The sequence below is a fragment of the Tamandua tetradactyla genome, chromosome 10, assembly GCF_023851605.1.
Source record: "Tamandua tetradactyla isolate mTamTet1 chromosome 10, mTamTet1.pri, whole genome shotgun sequence".
NCBI classification, from domain to species: Eukaryota; Metazoa; Chordata; class Mammalia; order Pilosa; family Myrmecophagidae; genus Tamandua; species Tamandua tetradactyla.
This window is the reverse complement of record NC_135336.1, coordinates 31,712,499-31,734,508: the sequence shown is the minus strand read 5'-3', so window position 1 is coordinate 31,734,508 and position 22,010 is coordinate 31,712,499. Positions and strand designations below refer to the sequence as shown.

Below are 22,010 nucleotides of genomic sequence, written 5' to 3'. Positions count from 1 at the left end.
TTCTCATAATTCTGTGGCATTCATAATAAAACAGGCAGATGGTTCAGTCTCCGAACATATGCTTTAAATGCCCCCTTTGGTATTTCAAAATAATGGACCAAATTGTGCCCTCAAATAGTCACAAGAAATTTTAAGGAGGCTGCCTCTTGGAATCTGAGGACACAATATAACCCAGCAGAAAGTAGACCTTTAAGAAATATATTTTCTAAACTTTCTTATGAGTTCTATTCCATGTAATTAGACAACTACTTTTTTAATAAAACAAAATCCTACCCAGCACAATATTGCATGATTCAAGGACTAGACTAGAATGCAGAATATAATTTTTATTTATTTATATTTTAAAGTTCTGATTCTCAAAAAGCGTTTAAGAGCCATCTGATTTAATTTCTCTGTGAGTGTCAGATTTTCCATTTTTATTATTATTTCTATCATTATTACTATCATATAGATGTTTTATTGTTAGAGCACTTTGCAATTATTAATTAGTTAATTTAGTTTAAATTATGTTTATGCCTTTGTTGTAAATCCATGTTATTCATCATTACAACCCTAAAATGCTATTTCACCAGCCAGTTATTCTCATTTCAAAAACAGTTTGTTGTCGATGAAAGCACATTTTCCAAGTTTTCAAAGAATATGCAGTTCATCTTCAGTGGATATATGTTCTTGGTGAAACAGCACTAGTTGCACTTATAAGACTTATGTCTGTTTCTTAATATCTATATTTTATACAGAGAATGAGACTCTATTTCTTCATTTATCACATTTCTATGTATTCAAATTTGGTTTTGCAAAAGGCTGTAAACTAATCTCTCCTATCTTACGATATCCACAAAACTCAGTAATCTAATGAACATTACCAATAAAAAGACTACACAATTGACAATAAGGACACTTCGGCTATTACAAAAGTTCAGAGTTTAAGTAACCATTGCAAAACTATAACGTCTTTTTAGAAATTCCGAACAAGGACTAGCTTGGTGCTAAAACAGTGTTTACTTTTAAAAATAAATGCAATAGTTGTACCCAAATGTATCTAGGACACTAAGACTGGTCATAATTATCAATGTCAAGAATAACTAAAAATCCTTAAACAATCAATAATTTAAACATGCATCTATAGATATCAAAAAGTTCAGGGTTTATAATTATTATTGACAAAAAAATTAACATATTCTCCTACTGATAAAGACATAAAAGTAATTCTGAGAAAACCCTCCCTCCTCCTCACTTCTCTGTCACAATAAATACAGCACTGAAACTAGATTCTCAGTCAACTTAGAAATATGCCGAACAGTATTTCAATAAACAAGTTGATAAAATAAAAAACACCGGATTAAAAAGTATGTTTTTCCCTCTATCTTCCCTTGCTTTCCCTTGTTCTTTCACCCTCCATGCACACACAATCACTTACCTGCACAAGTCTGAAACATCAGTCTATGTATTTTTTTTGAAATGTACTCTGCACCGATGCATTTTTCTGTGTTTCGTTTTAACCCTCGGGAATGTTAAGAATTTAGGAAGAGAGCCACAGCTTAAGAGAGCAATTATTTGCCAGTAAATACTCAATTTGCTTGTCCTGTGATTTTTCTTCTAACTTGCATATTCAATAATCCGTGCCTGACTGCGTCACGAGCACAAAAAGTCTTTTCTCCAAAGGAGAACACTCTCGCCAATCAACCTTCAGCCACACCAGGGCACAGCTCGTCAGAGTTATTTGTTAGCTTTAATTAATAATTCCTTGTACTGGCCCTTTTAACAAATAACACAGTGAGACTGGGACACTATGATTCGGGCCCATAAAACTACAGCAGAAAGGGGGGTGGGAAAGGGTGCGTGTGGGGGGGGAATTCAAACGCCGTTTATAAATACCTCTAATCATACTCTTTCCGTTTACAATATAGCGGACATCTCAGCTGAATTGTCATGTTATGTCCACCAATTTGTATTCAGATGGCAGCCATATGTTCTTCCACTTAATTGGTTAGGGCCTCCCTGGTGCCAACACAGTCATCAGGCAGACAACATTTACAAAAGAGGTCTCTAGCATCCGGATTGCAAAAGTTTACTGCAGGGTGAAGTTGAGAAATCAGATATAGATGGCACTTCTCAGTGTCTGGAAACCCAGAACTGCTGTGTGATACCAGGCATTTCATTTAGCTTGTTTTGTTGTTTGTTTTTCATCTCATACCTGATACCTCAAAACAGTTAATAACAATGGCTGATTTGTTCATGCATCCCACAAATATTTACTGAATCCCAACTGTATGCCAAACACTCTATTAAAATTGCTGAGGAATTTTTAAAAGTAAAACATCCAATTAACTGACATAAGATACGTATTTTTTTTAAAAATATTTAAACAGTGTACTTGAACAAAGCTACCAAATAGATAGTGTGTGAATAAAAATAAAGATTGACCTCAGCTTATGTGTGGTTCAACCAAGTAATCAGTAATTGACAAAACACTTGAGTCCACTGGACAAAATGATGCTCAGAGTCAAAACAAAGAACACCAATAGGTAATTTTTCTCCCCCAATTTAGAAAATTCTCCTCAATGTGACTACAGCACTCAGAAGCATATCAATCTGTTTATAAGCACTATCAAAAGATTCACAGGCAATTGAGGAAATGCAAAGGCACAGGAAATTTTATTCATGTCCCCGATGTAATATATATGTGACTGCAAGTTCATTAATTTATCAGACATATTTACTGAAAGCCTATTCTATCCCAGCGACTGAATAATGCTTTGTTATCCAGAGATAAATAAGGCACAGCTCTTGTCTTCAAGAAACTCACAATTTAGTCACTAGACTCTAAAGGAGAAAATACACATCTAAACAAAAAACTACGATTCAATATGGCAAAAACAATGATACCAATATTCTTAAGTGAACATGGCTGGGCTCCTAGAAGTGATGCTTGCTTCTGGGTAGAAAAAAAGGGCAGGTGGTTGGAAGAACATTCTGGGGAGAGGCAAATCTTTGAATCCTTTCTAAAACCCTACTGAATCAGACTGCTAGTTCTAGGAGTCATAAGATCAAATGTACAATAATTTCAGATCCATAATGGTAAACAGTCCAAGATTTAAAAATAAGTTTTCTTAAGGAAAAAGGCTCCCAAATCTATACTGTTTTGACATCATCAGAAAAGTATGCAGCATCTCCAGAACTGGCACAAAGAATGACAATATACATGTTTTCCACTTTCAATGTGTTTCAGTTGTCTTAGGCAAATAGGAAGCAGGCATGACACATGATGACTTTTGGTGTTTTGCAGCCCATTTATCTTCCTTTACTATGTGCATACTTGTATAGCTTCTGTTTTCATTGTACCAGAAGATAAATCATATCTTCATGACTGCTAAAGGGACGGAAAATCTTTATTTATTTAGTGGTCACATGTCTACTTCTAGTCAATGACCATAGACTCTATGGTAGTAATACTGCAATTGTTAAGTGGAGAGAAGAAATGATACCCTCTACCTTCTGCAAAAAAGCTCCTTCTGAGTCTTAAAATGTCTTGAAAACTGCACAGAGTTTGTAGTGACATAGGAAATTTTTGTTTAATTAAATTTAATATTGTGAGGATGCAGCTGGAAATTTTGCAACTACCCTAGATTAGCAATACCTAGCCAGTTTGAAGAACTGACACTTTATTCATCCATTCAACACATATTTATTGAGCTCCTACTATGTATTGAACTCTTACCACTATAGGTTTGATTTTATTTCTGGTGCATTCATATATAATAATAATTATAATTTATTGAGTGATTAGTAAATGCTAGGAATGGATCCAAGGTCTTTATATATATATATTATATACATATATAATCTCCTTTAACCCGTACAATGGCCTTAGGAGGAAGATACCATTGTCATCTCTATTTAATTGATGGTGTGATTTACAAGTGGTGAATCTGCATATGCATTATGGGAATTCATTCAAAATAAACTATTGCCATTAAACCCATCAAAAATCAGTTTCATTACTTTGCAGTCACTCAATTACATGTTTATACTGTTATTTTTAAACTAGGAAAATTAAAAGGGGCTTTGAAATTAAGAGAATTAAACTATACCCCTATATTTTAAGAAACATGTCTCACAAAATAAGACTTGAAAATAGTGTCACACGGTGTCACTAGGCTGCACTCAGAGAGAAAACAACTAGCTTGAATTGGACATGTTTTTAGGTGACAAAAACTGGTACCACAGAACCACATGATATGCTACCTCCTTTCCCATTATTAAAACTTCATAGACTCTTAGAAGGTAATTCAAAATTTTGTACAAGATTATGGTTTAAAAGAGGACCCAAAGGGGACTTTGGGTTGGAAAGATCTGGGTTTGAATCCTAAATTGGCCACTTCCTAGCTGTATGTCCTGGGTCAAATTAATTAAGTTCTCTGAGGCTCGATTTCTTTATCTCTAAAATGGGTTGTTGTGAAAATTAAAGGGCATAATGTCTGTGAGGTGCACAGTATAGAGACTAGTATACAATAGGTGCACAGTAAAAGGCATTGGAGTATTCCGAGTTAAGATTATCACATACAACAAAAATGTATTATTTCTGGTCCAAATGACAGATATATAAACCTATCTTAGATAATAAATATAAAAAAAGTCTTAGCTAGAGCAAATTGGGTCAGTGGTCTGTAGATTTTCCTTTCAGAATGTTAGTAATAGAACTGAAATGATTGTGTTTTAGAAAACAGAGCTGACAGACGAAATAGAGATAGATGTCACAGGAATTTACCAGTTAATAATACAACAAATTCTTACTTTTCCAAGTAATTAATACAATCTTAAATTTTATTTAACGGAGTTGGAAAAACTAATCTGGATTCCCATGGGAAATCACCATTCAGTATAATCATATATTCTCCTCAGATAACAAGATGCTGGTAACTTTACAACTAACTACGAGCATTTCTCATACTCCAGGCATTCCGATGACCTCTCCACCTACTTTCTTCTTTCTTGACCTTGAATAAGTCCAGCCATTTTCAGTTCTGGACCTAAACTATGGAGCAAATATTAGCAGAGCAGAAAATTTACTAATGGTGATAAAGCTGTTCTAGGCGAAATAAGGTATTTCTTGAATGAAAAGTCATTGGAGGAGCTTCTTCAAGAAGACTCTTCTCATTTACTTGCATGTTTATTCAAAATTTCTCCTCTGGGGATTCCTTTCGGATTAGAAACTACCTGAACCCTCCTTTATGAGTGCTTATTCTATGACCGCTAGCCAAGATCAGGTTTGTATGGTACCTCCTGGGCAGCCAGCACTTTCTAGAATTTGCTTACTTCTCCAATGGAATCCTAATTGGGAGAACTACCTCATGTACTCTTTTCTGGAATATGTGAATTGGTAAGAACATCACAGGAAAATTTTGCCCTGGTTGGGTCCCTGCAACCTTATTTAACTGCCCAACACCCAGCCTTATATAGGGAAATCTCATCTCTGGTTAAAAATGGTGACAAACAGGAGCTATTTCAGAGACATTTCAAAGTAGGGGTTAGTTAATAGTCTTGTCCCAAATAAATTTCCATAATATATCATACAATTTCCAAACGTATTTATGTATCTTTTCACATACATTAATAAATACCTAGTATTTAAATGTTTTCCTAAGTGATTCCTAGATAATTAAAGTAGAGAGAGGTGATTTAATTCCAGTTCCAAATTTAGATTTCTGTCTAAACAAGAATTTTAGAGCTCCAATATTCTAAAATCGTTAAATGTGATTGATATATTTAGCTTTACTGGGTTAAGTGTTAAAAAACCTTAAGCCTTCTCAAGAGTTTCTGGTGCCTTCAGTGGAAGTCTGAAACTTCACAAATATGAAAATTGGGATTCCCTGGAGGAGAAAAGTGTTTCTAGTCAGAAAACCAGTAGTGGCTAGTTCACAGAGTGGGAAAGTCCAAGATCTCATCAGCTTCCCGTGACCTCGTTATATGATTTACTGCAAGTTATTTAATATCCTCCTAAAGACCTAAATCCCAGACTCCTACCAGAATGAAAACCCAAACCGATAAAATACCAGTAACACCTTGTACAACCTTAAATCATATTAAGCACCTCAGTTTCTTCACTCTTTTTATCTATAAAATGTGTATAGTCACATTTACATTTTTTCACCAAATAGCATATTGAGTGTATTGGAATGAAAATAGGTTATTGCAAAAATCGATTTAAACTTTTCAGCAAAAATACCACGCAATGGATGAACGTATTTACAATATAATTGTCACTGAAGTTGATCTTCAAATAAATATTGAGGAATTAATTTTAAAATATCAGGGCATAAGATGAAGTAAATGTTTTTAAGTATATTCAAATACTTATGAAGGTAGACTATAATAAAACAGGGAGCAATCCTGCCCTTTATTTGTGTGGCTATCTGCATTTTATGGTGGATTCAAGACCTCAGACAGAATCAGAGGAAATGGTTTTTAGCAGACTGTTAAATGATATATCAAGTAAACGTGTTCCCTAATGAGTTGGCAGAAATGTTCTCCATGTGCTGTTAGAACCACAACTGCTTAAGCCGCTTTTCACACTTGGCAGAGCCATGTTCCCGGAGAGTCTCCTCACTACCCTCCTTCCACCTCTCATATTTTGTCCTGTATTTCCAGGTGGGAGTAATGACCAAAGAAGGGGACAAAACAAATAGAGGCACTCATTGTAACAGAAACCGTCCTAAGGATCAAAGAGCACATTTGACAACGGGGCCAAAATCAGAACCACAGTGGGTGGTCCATCAGCAGGGTACCCTGAGAACCTCGTGGGCCACTCCTGGCAGGTCAGCTCCTAGGGGTATTATTTTAGGCTCCTCACCTGCTCAGGAGGTTTATGTGCTAAGAACTGATTATCCACATTACCTTATCACAAACGGCATATGTTTAAACTTGATTCTGTGCTAATATTGTGTTTACTAAATGATCTCATTCTGATGAACACAGTACAAATCAAATGAAAACATAATTTTCATATACCAGGGATTCACACCTTAGAGAATTTAAGGAGAATTCTTTTTCTACATTAATAGGTAAAATCTTGAGCAACTAGTAGAAAAGATAATTCAATTTCTAATATTTTCATTGAATATGTTTTTTAGTTTTCATGTCTTATGAGAAAATAATACATTAATACTTGAAATACCTAGCATTCTCATACTCACTTACAGGCCTATCTCAATTTAACATAGTCAAGAAACCATAAGAGAGAAAACAGAACCCTTGGGAAACTAAGAGATGCCATAAAGTGCACACTATCATCCAAATGCATCTTTACTCATCACGGTGACTTTAACTTGAAACCAATTTACTCTTCTTTATACAAGGTGACATCCGTTATCTTGATCTTTCATTCAGGTTAGAAGGTGGGACACTTCCAGGAGAAATCACAATAATAAATGTGAGAAATTACCACAGTATCTCAAAATGAAGGAGGGGAGACAGGAGATTGCAAGAGGGATGCAGTGTCCAAGGCTTAGCATCACATACAGCTTACAAACATAGCCTATAGCTGAATCTCACAGAAACCAGTGTGGTAGAGTTATGTACAAAAAATAATGTTCAAAATGATGATCAGGAATCATGTAAAGACAAAATCATGTTAAGAACACTTTGTTTAAGAAGGTTGAAGAATAAGAAACTCATTGCAGAAAACGTGTCATCAGTATGCTTTAATATATATAAAACACATTTGATGTTTGAGCTACATCCATATGATTCATTCATATGGAATATACAGTTTTCAATTTTTGCTAAATCATGCCATGATGCCAACTTTACTAAGCAGACACAAAATGATATGTGCGCTAAAGAATACATCAAAGAAAGAGCCCACACCCTCTCAAAAGTATCTTGACTAGGAAAGCAGATAAATATAAAATAGGTTTAAATACATTGCCTAATGAGGGTGGGATGTTTACCAAGAAAAGTTATTGGAAGAGAAGAGGTTACCTACTTAGAAGAGAACTACAAAGAAATGGGATTTGAGTCTAGATTAATTAGGCATTCATTCAGAGGAGATGTTAGACAATTCTAAGTATGATGAATACTGCAGGAAAGTAAGAGGCCTGAGGCAAAGCAAGAATAAGAGAAGAGGTAGAAACAAGAGAGAGACTATGAGAAAGGTTAGCTGGTGTTACTATTGAATAAGATCAATCTGAAATGGGCAAAGAAAATGTTAGAAAGTTCTGCAGATGGTAAAAAAAAAAAGACAAAATATAGCATTTCTATATTCTGGACAAGAAGAGAGTTAAATACAAGTAATGCAAGAATTAAGCTCTCTTTAAACTGGCGCTCTGAATGTTTTTGTGTGAAATAAAAAGACTGTATCTTGATTTTTCTTTAAAAGTATTCAACAGAGGGATGGGAACAATTTTTGTTTAAAGTGTAAGCTAAGTAGTTATGGCAGGTAGGTCAAGGAAGAAATACTTCATGGAACAAGAAGCTATAACATTATACAATGCATTTCTGGAGAATATTTTTTGTAAGGGAGACAAAATAGCCCCAGAAAGCTTGTTTGTTGTGTGAAAGAGCTTTAAAATCGTACTCTTTCTAATTGCCCTTAACATTTTATTCAATCAATTATCAGTTTAATCTGGGGAAAGAAAATCAACTTGACTTTTAGACGGCCAAATCAATTCACCTGGAAAACTCAGATCCTATAAGAATAAGGCAGAAGAAAAATTCTGCTTAGCAACATTTTCAACTGACAACAGAAATCCACAGTCACCTTTTCCTTCCTTTTCAAACTGTTCTGTCTAAAGAAAATTAATGATGATACAAAGGTATTTTTGAATGAAATGAAGGAGCTCCTCCCTCTTTATGGTGATAGGATATTCTTGATCAAGATGGTCAAAATTGTCATCTGCAATCTTTTCCTATTCTTTATTGATGCCAGAGATTGCCCTGTTCATTTCTCTAAAATTACCCAATTATGCCTCTAAATACCCGAATTAATCATTGTTGTTTTTTTAAAATAACAGTCATGAAGGTACACACATTTTAGAAAACTCCTCATATCCTAGTGCTTCACAGAAAAACGTATGACAACAATCGACCAAACATATACAAAGGCTGATTTACATGGAACATATTCCTTATCTGCTTATAATGTCTGCTTCATGTGAGTTTGTTTTAGAGGTTGTATTATTACTCTTGTATTAAACTTGATTTAGAAATAGCTATGTGCAGGTACTATTCATCAGCAGACTAATGTTTAACACCAGCTAAGGAAGTACACTGATGCTTACAATAACAGAGAAAATAAAAGAATTATAGTTTAATCTCATCTAGTCTTATGATAATTCACAAGTTAATAATTTGCTTTCTTTTTTTTTCATTTTTGGGAAATTTTGACTTAGATAATGGCATTTACGTCAAAAGTCAAAATGTTGAGAAGGAAGGTAAGGGAAAATTTTTATATGTGTTTTATCTTTGCACTGATTTCTAAGAGATTTATTACATGGAGATGGCTTCTGCAGAGCACTAGCACTTCTGCAAAAATAGGGAAAGATGCTATCAAAACTGAGGTAGCAGTAAAAGGAAGAAAGTCAACATCAGTGGACAGGGACATGAGAAGAGGATGAGGAAAAAGATATGCTACAGACATGTGTGTGTGTGTGTGTGTGTAAATATCCTTTAATCAAAACAGTGTTGCTTAAAAATTATCCTCTGAAGAGACGTAATTGAAAAGAAAATTCAACAGAAGTATATAAAGCTAATATATAGAAGAATTCATTTTCTTCCCAGTAGACAATCCTCTAAACTTCCTGCCCTACTACACACCCCAACCCAAATATTTGGGACATACCTGGGAAAATTGGAAAGAGGGGAATAAGGAAAATGTCTCCCTTCAATGGATTCTGATTTTGTTACAAGTATCTCTAATCAGCAGGTCCAAGTGTTTTAAGCTCATGTGCCCCTTTAAGAATAAAAGGGCACTTTTAAATAAACATACATATATATACAGAGAGAAGATTTTTGCATACATTACAAAGGTGTCATAAAAGACAATTCATCCCTACACCCTCTTATCATCATAACTCAATATAAAGAACCCTTGGCTCTAGAGTCTGAACCAAGTCAAAATAAATGGATGGGGACAAGACTTGGAGAAATAGAAAAGGGATACAAGTAAACAAACAAACATATAAACATTAAAAGATGTTCCTTGTGTCCATCTTTCATCGCTTCTGGGAATTAGAATGAGAAAAACTATGACTTGACTAATGAACTACTTATTTCCAAAAATAGAGAAAATCATAAAGATATGCAATATCATAGCAATTCTGCTTTTATTTTTATTTTTATTTTCTTGCATGGGTGGGCATTGGGAATCAAACCCAGGTCTCTGGCATGGCAGGCGAAAACTTTGCCTGCTGAATCACTGTGGCCTGCTCGTAATTCTGCATTTTTTAATTATCAATTCTACCTTCCTCCCTGTTAACAGCCTTTGATAGTACACTGATGTCTAATACTGCACCGATGTTAAACATTAGTTTTAACATGTACAATAGTATTGAAAACCAATGCTATTTAATAATCTACTAGCCCCTCATCAGACAAATAAGAAATGACATGGAAACTCAGCAGCAGAAACAGAGAAAGCAAACAAAAAAGAAGACTAATTTTAACATTTTACAAGGGTACACTTAACTTCTCAGTAAATACCTAGAGAAATACTACTATTTTAAGTAAGCATGTATAGGTGTGGTATGCATGTGCAAATACACACATGTACCCTAATGTTTGTCTGTGCTTTAATATCTTCCCTCACTTGGTTCTACTCTATCCACCTCTGCATTTTATCACTTTCCAATATTAATCCTTTGTTCAGTCTAGCAAATCTACCCTTGCAGGAACCTAATCATGCAATGGGTATTCCTATTCCTGGGTGAGTTTCCTCTGCCCAAGATACTTACACATAGTGGCAAAACTAAGCCAAAACATCTAATGCATTACCTCACTCTAAGAGGGGACTCTCCAGAATGACTCACTTGAAACAAGCTTGACCCAGGATCTGAAGATTGGTATCTGTTTCTCCATTTTATCTCACACATTGAAGTTCACAAGAAGCAGAGACTGGCTCATAAGGCTTGCACATTGTATGCTCTTCCCACAGTCCAGGCCTCCGGAATAGCCAGAGTGTGAATGGGTGTCTGTCTCAGAGACCTCCCTCTCCTCAGTGCCTCATTGCAACGCTAAAGCTATGCTGCAGCCTTTTCCCTCTATGTTACACACACATACTCATACACACACACACACACACACACACACAAAACGATCTCTTCTCCTTTCTTGGCCAAATTTCATTTTTCCTGCCTAAATTATTAAAGTCTTTTTTGTTATAGACATACTGGGGCATCCAAAAAAAGGGAGAAGGCTGTTTTTTGAATCAGACCTACTTCTATGAATTTCATGGCTTGCATGCTATCTTTGCACACAGCTGAAGCCCTCCTGTCCTTCAAGATTCAACAGGACCCAATACAAGACCCTTATCCTCCATGACACACCCTTTTGGTACTTTCACAAGTTGAATATGATTCAGCACTTCATTATAGACATTTCATAGTGTCCTTGATTTTGCCCATGTAAAATGTGTTCCTTCAACTAGATTGCAAATGTTGGAGGACACTTAGCATGCCTTAACTGTAATAATGAGAACAGTTTATATTTGCTTAAAAAATAATTTTTCATAACATGCAATAATCTTTAAATGCCTTAAGGTATATTTAATTTATCTGATTTGCATGTCAATTCTGGGAAGTAAATGGAAGAGACATCATTATTCTTATATTACAAGTGAGGAAACTGAGGCTATAAATGATTAAACGTCATACTTTATATCACATTTTTAACATGTAGCAGAGCAAAGATAGAACTTAGGAATTCTGATTTTTAACCAGTAATTTTTCTGCTAGGTATACTGAACTCAAGAAATGTTCATTACACAATTTTTTTTTTTTTTTTTTTTTTTTTTTTACATGGGCAGGAACTGGGAAGCAAACCCAGGTCTCCAGCGTGGCAGGCAAGAACTCTGCCACTGAGCCACCATTGCTCACCCATCATTTCACAAATTTTGATTAGGCTTCTGTGTTCGTACTTTGGAAGTAAAGACAATCCTATCCATCCTCAAATAGGTTTATACTCTCTATAATATTTGTAACCCTAAGGTCCCCCAGGCCAGGATTTTGTGCATGGCATAGCGAAATGGAAAGAATATTAACTAATTTAGAAACACATATAGATGGGTTTAAATGTATACTACATATATCAGCGTATTCTCTCTCTATATGGTTTATGTGTGTCCATTCATACATGTGTGGAGACTAGTGTGTATTTACTCATCCTGTTATAAAAACAATGCTATCATGTTAAACTTGTACTTTATTGTAAATCTTGCATTTAATAGTGGCACATGTTGAAAATCATTTAAAAAACAAATCAACATAAATACTTGAGCAGCATAGTAGAAGATATCTTGAGGAAAGAAAATATATAAACACACATACATCCACCATTTACCGTCCTTCCTATTTATTAGTTGACAAGTACTTACTTAAATAAGATTAAATTAAAAGTAAAAACTGGCTTTTTAAAAATAAAGAGTATGTTTCAAGTCTTGTAATTAAATTGAGCCCAAAATTTAGTTAAAATTGTACAATTTGATTGTCCTTAGTTTTCCTGTTTCCACTTGGAAATTAGCCTTTCAGCTGGAAAATTCCTTCCTATATTTTTCTCTAAGATAGATAGTTCCGTTTTAAAATACAAAAGATGGTAGATTGCTGGGATGAGCTCATTTCTTCCTTAAGGAAAAGATGTAACAAATTACAATTTAGTGGATTTAGTTGTACTTCTCTGTCTTAATATTCAAAGCAACCCATACATCTCAGTCACCAGAATGAACAGTGAGCAAAACTGTGAAGTGAAGATGAACTTCATCTCAGTTCCTCTCCTTTTATCCCCCTTTTTATCTTGTTTTCTTTTGACTTCTTTGACCCTTAGTTCAATCTCATCAAAAGTTTCATTTCTGGTCTCTTTTCCCTGGGGTGCTAAGAAAGGTCCAGTTTAATTTCAGCTGTACACTGAGGTCATTAGTCAACTTGGATTCCTACTATTGCATCCTTAGCCCATCTTGCCAACCCCTAAATCAAAATGCTGCCTTCTACCTGACAAATTTCCTCAATGCTTTTGCCCTGCCTTCACGTTTCAGATTGTACTCTTAGAGACCAGTGAAAGACACAACTTTTCTGTTTCCTAGGTAGTTATAATTGCATTTATCTCAGCTCTCCATGTAAATCCTCTACTCATACTTTAGTAATCCCATTTCTGGTTCACTCACTCTTGGCTTACTTTTCTTTTCTGGTTTGGCAGCCACTATGATTCTAGCATGCTTCTTAGACTGTAATAGGAATATTGATGAATAAAACCTGTACCAAAAGCCAGAAAGCCTCTGGTCTATTTCAGGCCTTAACGTTCAACTTGCTTTTTCTGTGCATTATTTGCTCTATTTATAAAGTGGGAGAATGTACTCTTTACCAACTTCAATCAGATATAAAAAAAAAATAAATGTTTACATTTTTGGAAGTAGACCTACTAATAGATTTTAAGTATTCACACTGAATCTTCCTTTCTACTTACAGAGCAAAAAAAAAAGAATACTCAGAATATCCCCCAAACCATACAGTGGAGGTGACTCATTCTTCTAGAATTCATCTGAGGTAAGCAGAATAATTACATACCCAAAATGTCCACTCCCTTATACCAAGAACCTGTGAATATGTTATGTTACCTGGCAGAAGGGGAAGTTAGAGAGATTCTGAGTATCATAAGGATTCAACCCATCCACTGCAAGCTCTGAAATGTAGGGAACAGCAGGCAAGGACTGGAGAGAGACCTCCAAGAGCTAAGGGCTTTTCCCAGTTGACAGCCAGCAAGGAAATAGGGATCTCAATCCCGCAAGTGCGAAGAACTGAATGAGCCGGGAAGTGGGTTCTCTTCAGAAACCTGCCAGCTGATACCTTGATTTTGGCCTTGTGAAACTTACAGCAGAGAAATCAGCTCAACCAACCCAATTTTCTGAACTGCACAACTGTGAAATAATAAATTTGTGTTGTTTTAAGCTAAGTTTGTGGCATTTTGTTTTTCTACAGCAGCAATAGATAACAATACACCATCCACGTCCAATGAGCAATAGATACAATCGTTTAAAATCATTTAGTAAAGAGTTGGAGCAGGAGCCACTATTATGATAACAGGAAAATTCTTGGTACTATCAGTACATTTTTCCTTGATTCCCCTTTTTTCCATTCATATTCCCAGAGAAAGTTAAATAACACAGGAGAGAAGGACAAAGATCAAGATGTGTGTATATCTAACTAAAGGGCAGCTTCCTCACCTAGAATCTTCACAAATATGACTTTCTCTCACAGGCAAGAATACTGTAATAATAATGCTTCACTATGCATGCCAACTAGATCCATCCTCCTGAAAAAGGAAAAGAAATATCTGAGAATAGTTCAAAGGATTATAAAGACTTGATGATCAAGACCATTTAAGAGTTATTCAAAAGAAGACATATGTACAGACATCTATGTACGTATATCATATTATATTGGGGTGTTCTCTTCCTATTCCACAAGTTGCCTTATAGCCATACATTTAAAATAAATTATTTTCAAAAATTGCAATTGTTTAATTTTACGTGGTGTTATTTAGAGCTATTTTTCAAAGATACTTTCCAAAATTAATTCTCTTCATTATTCACATTTTTACACAGCCGGATGCTGGTCTCAGAAGAACAAAAGAATATACTGGGAGAAAGGCAGCAGATTCTAGTATTCAACAGAGAAGGTTTAGAGAACTTTACCTTTCAAGATTTACTCCAGTTCAGAACCTAAATCTTTTTGTGATATAACCAACAACAACATGCTGAAAGTGGATACTTTTGTAATCAGTTAAAAATGATCCTCACTAAAGAGTAAATTTTCATCAAGTTGTAAATATTCTACTTTTTAATTATATCACATTATGAAATAATACAAAATAAAATAGGAGGAAAACAGATAGTGATTACAAATTCTGGTAGAAACAGATAAGTGCAGTTATTTTTTTTTTTCCTGTAAAGACAGAACATACACTGAGATTAAAAATGATTAACAACACCTTTTGCAGCTTTCCTTTTGTCTGCCATGAGTCTATAGCAAGGAAGCATATCTCTACTGGACTAGGTAAGAGTCCTGCGGGAAGGAGAGGGCCACAGGAGAAAACAGACACACACACTCACTTTTTTCTTCTTTTGGATACCACATTCTGCTTCCTACAAATCTCTGCAAACTTATTAACAACTTTGGTCATTTTATAAAGGGATGTCCAATTTTAAGGGGCTTTGAGGTTCATATACTACAAATTAATCCCCATTTTATATCTGTCCCCATTTAGTATTTCTAAAGAGGGTAGATGATAATAAATCTCACCAACTCTCTTTTTTAGGGCTATTCAGATTCTAAAACAAGAATATTTTAAAATGCAATCTCACAAAAATCTGATTTGCTTAACCTTCTCTCCTTTAAAAAATAAGAAAGGCATGATGTTCTTTTTTTGTTAATTAATTCATTTTAGACAATTCCTTAAATTTTCATTTTAATAAATTTTTGTGTGGGAGCATTAATTACTTTCAAAGACGCTTTACAACTGTTACCTATTAAAAGCTTTTGTTAGTGATTAAGAAAAAAAAAAAAGAAAGAAAAAAAATCTTCCAGCATGCTCCCTCCCTTCCCCATTCTGAGCAGGTCCTTGCTATCAACTGCTGGAGTATGCTTGCTTTGCACCTAGAGCTATAATTATTTTGCTTTAATTTTATAAAACCTTTTGTTCCATTCCCACGAGCCCACCTGATCCTTATATTACACTCTCTCTATTAAAACACTCATGCAGAACAAAGCATGGCTGTACTGATTCATAAGTAACTTTTTTTTTCCCTCAGTAAAATGCCACTGGCTAGGGTTGGGGACACAGTCCTAGGCTTCACCCTCTTCTGCCAACATTCATGTGTTAGAGTGAAAAAATATGCTGTTTCAGAGGATTCTATTCTTCCCCCAAATACTTCCTTTGCCCCACTGTATTTTGTGCTTAAAAAATATGTCGTGTTCTACCTAATTTTACTCTCCAGCAATTTGCAATACAATGTTAAGGGTGGTGGGTTATATTAAAGGATCATAATCATATTGAGTTTTCTTTTATGCATATGGTTAAGGTTTTTAAATTAATTTTTGTTGCCTTTAATTTTATTTCTCTCTCCTTTACTCTGCCCCCTTTCCTTGAGATCTTGCAACATATGTGGGCTGTTGGCAGAAAAAAAAAAATTGCAGTGACTCATCAAGAGAATTGTTTGCTTGCTCTCAGGAGCACCCAAGGACCCTCTGGGCTGCACACGGAACCCTTTGATCTTAGGAAATTATGTCTTCCAGATGTTTTCCCACAGCCACCTTTCTGCAATGCCCCTCTTCATTATTTAGCTTAAGAATAAACACTCAAGATCCACCGCTATGGCACATAGTTTCCTGAATGGAGTGTGACAGGGAGTTGACCTGTGATTGAGTCATTGGGTTCTCCTTGCCGTAGGCACAAAGATGGAGGAGGGTTAACTATGAGGAAGGCTGAAGTGGGTTTCTTTAAGATAAAGATGAAAATTATGTGAACCAGACATAAGAAAATATATAAATCTGCACACAGTTGCTCAGGGACCTACCCTTATCCACTCTTGTGAAGCCTTAATGCCTGGATCTGTCATATTACTTGCCCAATTTTTACAACCAAAGAACAAATAGTAGACCAGAAAGTGAAGTCTTTGTGTATCTCTAATGTTTTCCTGGTAGTAGAGATAAGAAGGGAGGCTAAAACAGGAGATTGAGAGTAGGTAATCAGGTAAAATGATGTAGTAGACTGGATAATGTTTCCCCTCTACCAGAACATGTCCATATCCTAATCCCTTGAACCTGTGAATGTTAGGGGATAAAAACTTTGTAGATATGATTAAGCAGGGATCTTGAAATGAGGAGATCATCCTGGATTATCTAGGTGGGTCCTAAATTCAATCACATATGTACTCATAAGGGCAATTTCACACAGATAGAAGAGGAGAAAGTAATGTCATCAAAAGGTACAGATTGGAGGAATGCAACCACAAGTCAAGGAACATTGGAAGGAAGCACCAGCAAGAGACAAGGGATGTGTTCTCCCCTAGAGCTTACACAGAGGGTGTGCAGTCTTGGTGACATCTTGATTAATTTTGGACTTCCGAGCTTAAGAATTGTGGCTTGTAAATAACCTTCTGTTGTTTTAAGCTACCAAGTTTATGGTAATTTGTTACAGCAGCCACAGAAGACTAATACAGATGCTAACTATTTCAATACCCTGTTGTTCAACACATTCCTGAAAACACCAAAGTCCAAGCCTGAAGGCAGAGTAGAAGATAGGATGCCAAGACTTGAAGACAAAAATATTTGTGGAGATGTTGGAGTTCTTGAGGACATTTAACAAAAGATGAATACAGATTACGAATGTAAATGCTCCGATTTTCTAATGCTAGTTTGCATGTTTACGAGACAAGACATAGCTATCATTTTTCCCCTTTAAAATAAATATTCATACATAATGTATTACTGGATTTTTTTTTCCTAAGTCAATTGTCAGTATAATTAACTTGAGTGAAAACTGATTTGGCATGTACATACTGTATTTGGCATATATATATATAGTAAGTGTATGAAAGTCAAGATCCTCTATCTATACACTTAAGGTAACTTCCTTTTAGCTTGTAAAAGGAAGATACATTTTTAAAATTTAACCCAAATACAACTTGGGAACATAAGAATTTTAAATAGACATATAAGTTTGGAAAAGCCTGATAGAAAAATGGCTTTTATGTGACTAAAACATCCAGTTTTCCATTTTCTCTAGTTCATTGTAAAAAAAACTACAGCAGTTCCATCATTAAAATGGAAAAGGAAGATACTCGAGTTTCCATGATTCTTTTCAACTATTAGGTTTTTCCACAACCAAAACATTAATCTTTATAACCAACATCAGGTCAGTAAACCTAGACCACTGAGATAGATGAAGAAATCAAATTCTGGAGAGCCTAAAGTGATTCCAGATCAACAGATGAGGAAAACCGAGAAAATCAAGTAATAACACCTACTCAATTCTCTAGTATCTTTTAAAAGCAAATGGAGAAAGAGCTTCCCTTTTAGAGGTAACAGTCCAATGACAGAATATGTAAAATATGGTAATTTGTTTCTGCTACTTTCATATTATTAACACTGATTGAGCCTTCATTTGACAGTTGATTTAAAAACAAGGAAAATCACAACATTATTTTTTAATTAAAAAAAAAAACAAGTTTATAACAGATTAAGACAACTGCTGCCCTTAAGAAAGATGTCCCAAGGCATTCAAAGTACCAGAAGCCTACAGAAACTCTGGCAATTATTCCCATGCATCCACATTTTGGGAAAACATGACTAATGAGAATAATATGCATTACCTTTGCTATTTCCTATCACCACCAGCTGCAACCTGACCTAAGACAATTCGAGGTCTCAGGACTTCTGAGGCACTTAGAGTATTTTGCTATCTAGGGCAAAGAGCAGTCAATGCAAATTCTATCTTCATGGTCCTGTGTCCCTTTGTTTTATTTGCTTTAACAGTTATCTACACCTTATCTGTGAAAGAACAAAATGCATATTTTTGTTTTGAGTGTTCTGCAGGTTTCATAGTGCAAGAATGAAATTAAATTTAGCTTTCACACAAGATGGTGCAGGATGAGAGAAACAGAACTAAATAAACAAAGGGCTGGAAAATGGCTCAGACTGGTCTTCCAGGCAGGGAAAGGAGAGGGCCTCTGACATAAGCCTAGAATTGATGCCAAATACTTACATAAGCAAAAATAAGTTTAAATAAGTAACAGCCAGGGTCACTGAAATGTAAAGCGTAATCAAAAGTGGGAACCTTCGGTGGGAAATTTGAGTTAGTCTATCCAGATAGACTGTAACCTCTGGAGTATTCAATCAGTGGAGAAATGGGGGAGGGGCCTTCATGCAAGGCTTAGGGTATAAAATCAGTGGAATTCGATTGCTTGGTATGCTAGCCACCAAGTTTAGGTTGAGCACCCATTCTTGCAAGATCGTGAATAAATTCTCTTGTTCTCCACAATAGGGTGAGCATTTATTCTCTTTCAGGTATGGCATTTTTTTTTTTTAAACATGGGCAGGCACCAGGAATCGAACCCAGGTCCTCTGGCATGGCAGTCATGCATTCTTGCCTGCTGAGCCACCGTGGCCCGCCCGGTATGGCATTCTTTTTAACAACAGTATCATATAACTATGGTTTCTCTGATTTGTCTACTAACCCAACAACCCAGGAGGTAATTGTCAACCATTCCCAATTATCACCATCCTATCTATTTCTATGAGTTTCTAGAGAGCAGTGAGCAAGCATATTTTTCCTTGAACTGTCTCCCCTTAGCGCTACCACCCCTTAGCTCTACCACACCCAGTAAATACTCAAAGAGAAACTGTGGCTTTTATATGGATTGGGGTCCGTTTGGCTTTGTAAACTTTGCCAGAAAGGACTTGGTGCTGAAAAACGAAACATAAATATACATATTGAATCCAAAATACACAAATAGTTTAACTCCTTTAACATAGATTATAACCCAGAAAGCTAATAACCTGTACTGTGCCATAACAAATATAATATAAATTTAGTATGATAGAGTTTGTTGTGATAGGGGAATGGTTGAAATGAATGATTTTTTAAAGATCAAGAGACAATGACATTTTGGAAGACATATGGATACCATATAAATGAATATGAATTTGTCTTTGGCTTCTTAGTCAACAAATTTCTGAGGCTTGAATTAATTAGTGTTCCAGATTATCAGCTAGTTAATATAAATTTTCCAATAAATACCCCTTGATTATGCACTTACATCTTCAAAGAGTAGATCTATACAACTCCCTCTACAAATGCAAATTACATAGATAAAAAATGTAGTAAGTTAGTTTTCTTTGAAGCAGCTTCGTGAAATTAAAAAAAAAACAATTCATAATGTATAAATGCACTTTAAATTCTGGACAAAAATTTTCTTTATCAATGACTGCTATGCTATGTCTTGGTTACAGCTTACTAGATTACCATATATTTTTCTTTTATTCTAATAAAATGGGATCTCCATCAAACATATATAACAAAGAGTCTTCTCATAGGGACTTTTAAGATCAGCTAATACAATCCCTCATCTATAAAATGAGGAAACAATATGTGACTGTTTTATGAAGTCCCTTATTAGGTTTGCATTGAGACAAAATTCTGTTACATGAAGAAGGAAAGAGAAAAATAATTAATAGTAGAAGCTTGTTTAAGGAAAGAGGAAAAGGAAAAGAGAAGGACTCTTCTGTTAGGTTGAGCTTCACCAGTGAGATGCATTCTCAAATATGCATCCAGGTCTTTGGTAGAGAGTCGCTTAATAATTACTACAAAATTGGTATTATTCATTTTTAAGACTTTTTTAGATTATTAACATATAAACAGTTTAGGTGAATTTACTTCTAGGGAATCACATGCCTCATCATAAATAAACAAATATGTTCTGTATTTCTAACATGCCCATTCATTTAGACTGCATACCACCTCTCTCTTCCCCACATGTGTAAAATTGAAAGAGAACACAAAGATCATTGATAAGAGTATTTTGACTATTTGAAAATAAAGATTATATCATACAAACAGAGAAAATATGAATATCTTGTAAAGGCATATAAAGATAAATTTTGATTTTGACACTTGCTACTAGCGAGAATGTAAACTCATTAAAAGCACAGTCTAGAATTGGCTTCCTGGAATTACATTTTGGCTTGTGCAAGTTTATACCTTTCTGTGCTTCAGTTTCTTCACCAACAAAATTAGGATAATAATAGTAACTACTTAAAAGAGCTGTTGTGAGGACTGAATGATACAACTTTACATATAAAACTCTTAGAGTAGGACCTGGCATATAGTAATTAATCACTCAGTAAATGTTAGCTATTACTACCAATACGTACAACCTGTTAAATGTTAGCTATTACTACCAATACGTACAACCTGTTAAACATTTTCGGGAGTAAGGCTATTCCTAATAATGAGACTTGTTTAAATCTAAGAGGTCATACTCAATTCTGGTCTAAAGCAAATGAGCAGTGAAAAGGCAAGGAGAAACCCTGGGAGCTGGAGAAACTTCGTGGGATATATATGTCTTCCCATGTTGCAGGGGACAATAAGACGTCAGTCACAGAGGATAGTAGAGGTATTGTCTTCACCAGGTGAATGTCTTATTTATCTGTTCCACAGGATCTTATACTTGTCTCTCATAGCATTTGATCTGTAGTATACAATCATCTTTGTACATGTTTTTGTTATTGTTGTTCATCTTAATATACAGTGATGTAGTTGAGGCCAAAAATTATATTATTCACTTTTATTCAATAGTTTCCCAGTAAAATAGTCACTGAATGAATGACTTGACTAGTTAATTGATGACCACTACAACAGGAGGGTAGGATAGTTAGCAATCCCCAAAGGGAGAGCTAAGTTTTTCATAAACAATTCTACCAAATAAAGTGGAGTGTTGAAGTAGAAGCAACTAACCTTTATGGTACTGATAATAGATCTCTGATCTCTGTGTTAGGGATAGATGCTCTAAATGGAAGATTTAAAATTTTTCAATGCATAAATATTTGACAGCCTACTATGTAGCACTTCCTAAGGCAGAGGAACTAAGTATAATGTGGGGTACAAATAAAATCAGACTGATAAACCTTGGGAAAAAATCTGAAAGTAAATTCAATAAAAGAATCCCAGATAATGTGTTGTGGGAGATAAGAGAATAAATAATTACCTACAGCTGGGGACACTGAGGTAATTTCAGTAGAGGGAGTCGT

At 35.1% G+C, this 22,010-nt stretch overlaps 1 protein-coding gene across 32 annotated transcripts in view; it reads right to left on the bottom strand.

The window, feature by feature from the left end:
* ZBTB20 (zinc finger and BTB domain containing 20) overlaps positions 1-22,010 on the bottom strand; it is an 893,822-nt gene that overhangs the window by 467,300 nt on the left and 404,512 nt on the right. For 4 of the 32 annotated variants that reach the window (XM_077118301.1, XM_077118306.1, XM_077118307.1 and 1 more), the window contains exon 1: positions 1,418-1,801. The exons of the other annotated variants lie outside the window; for them this stretch is intronic. The gene's annotated coding sequence lies outside the window, so the exon portion shown is untranslated. Of the gene's footprint in view, positions 1-1,417; positions 1,802-22,010 lie in introns of those variants that run through there. 32 annotated transcript variants of the gene reach the window in all.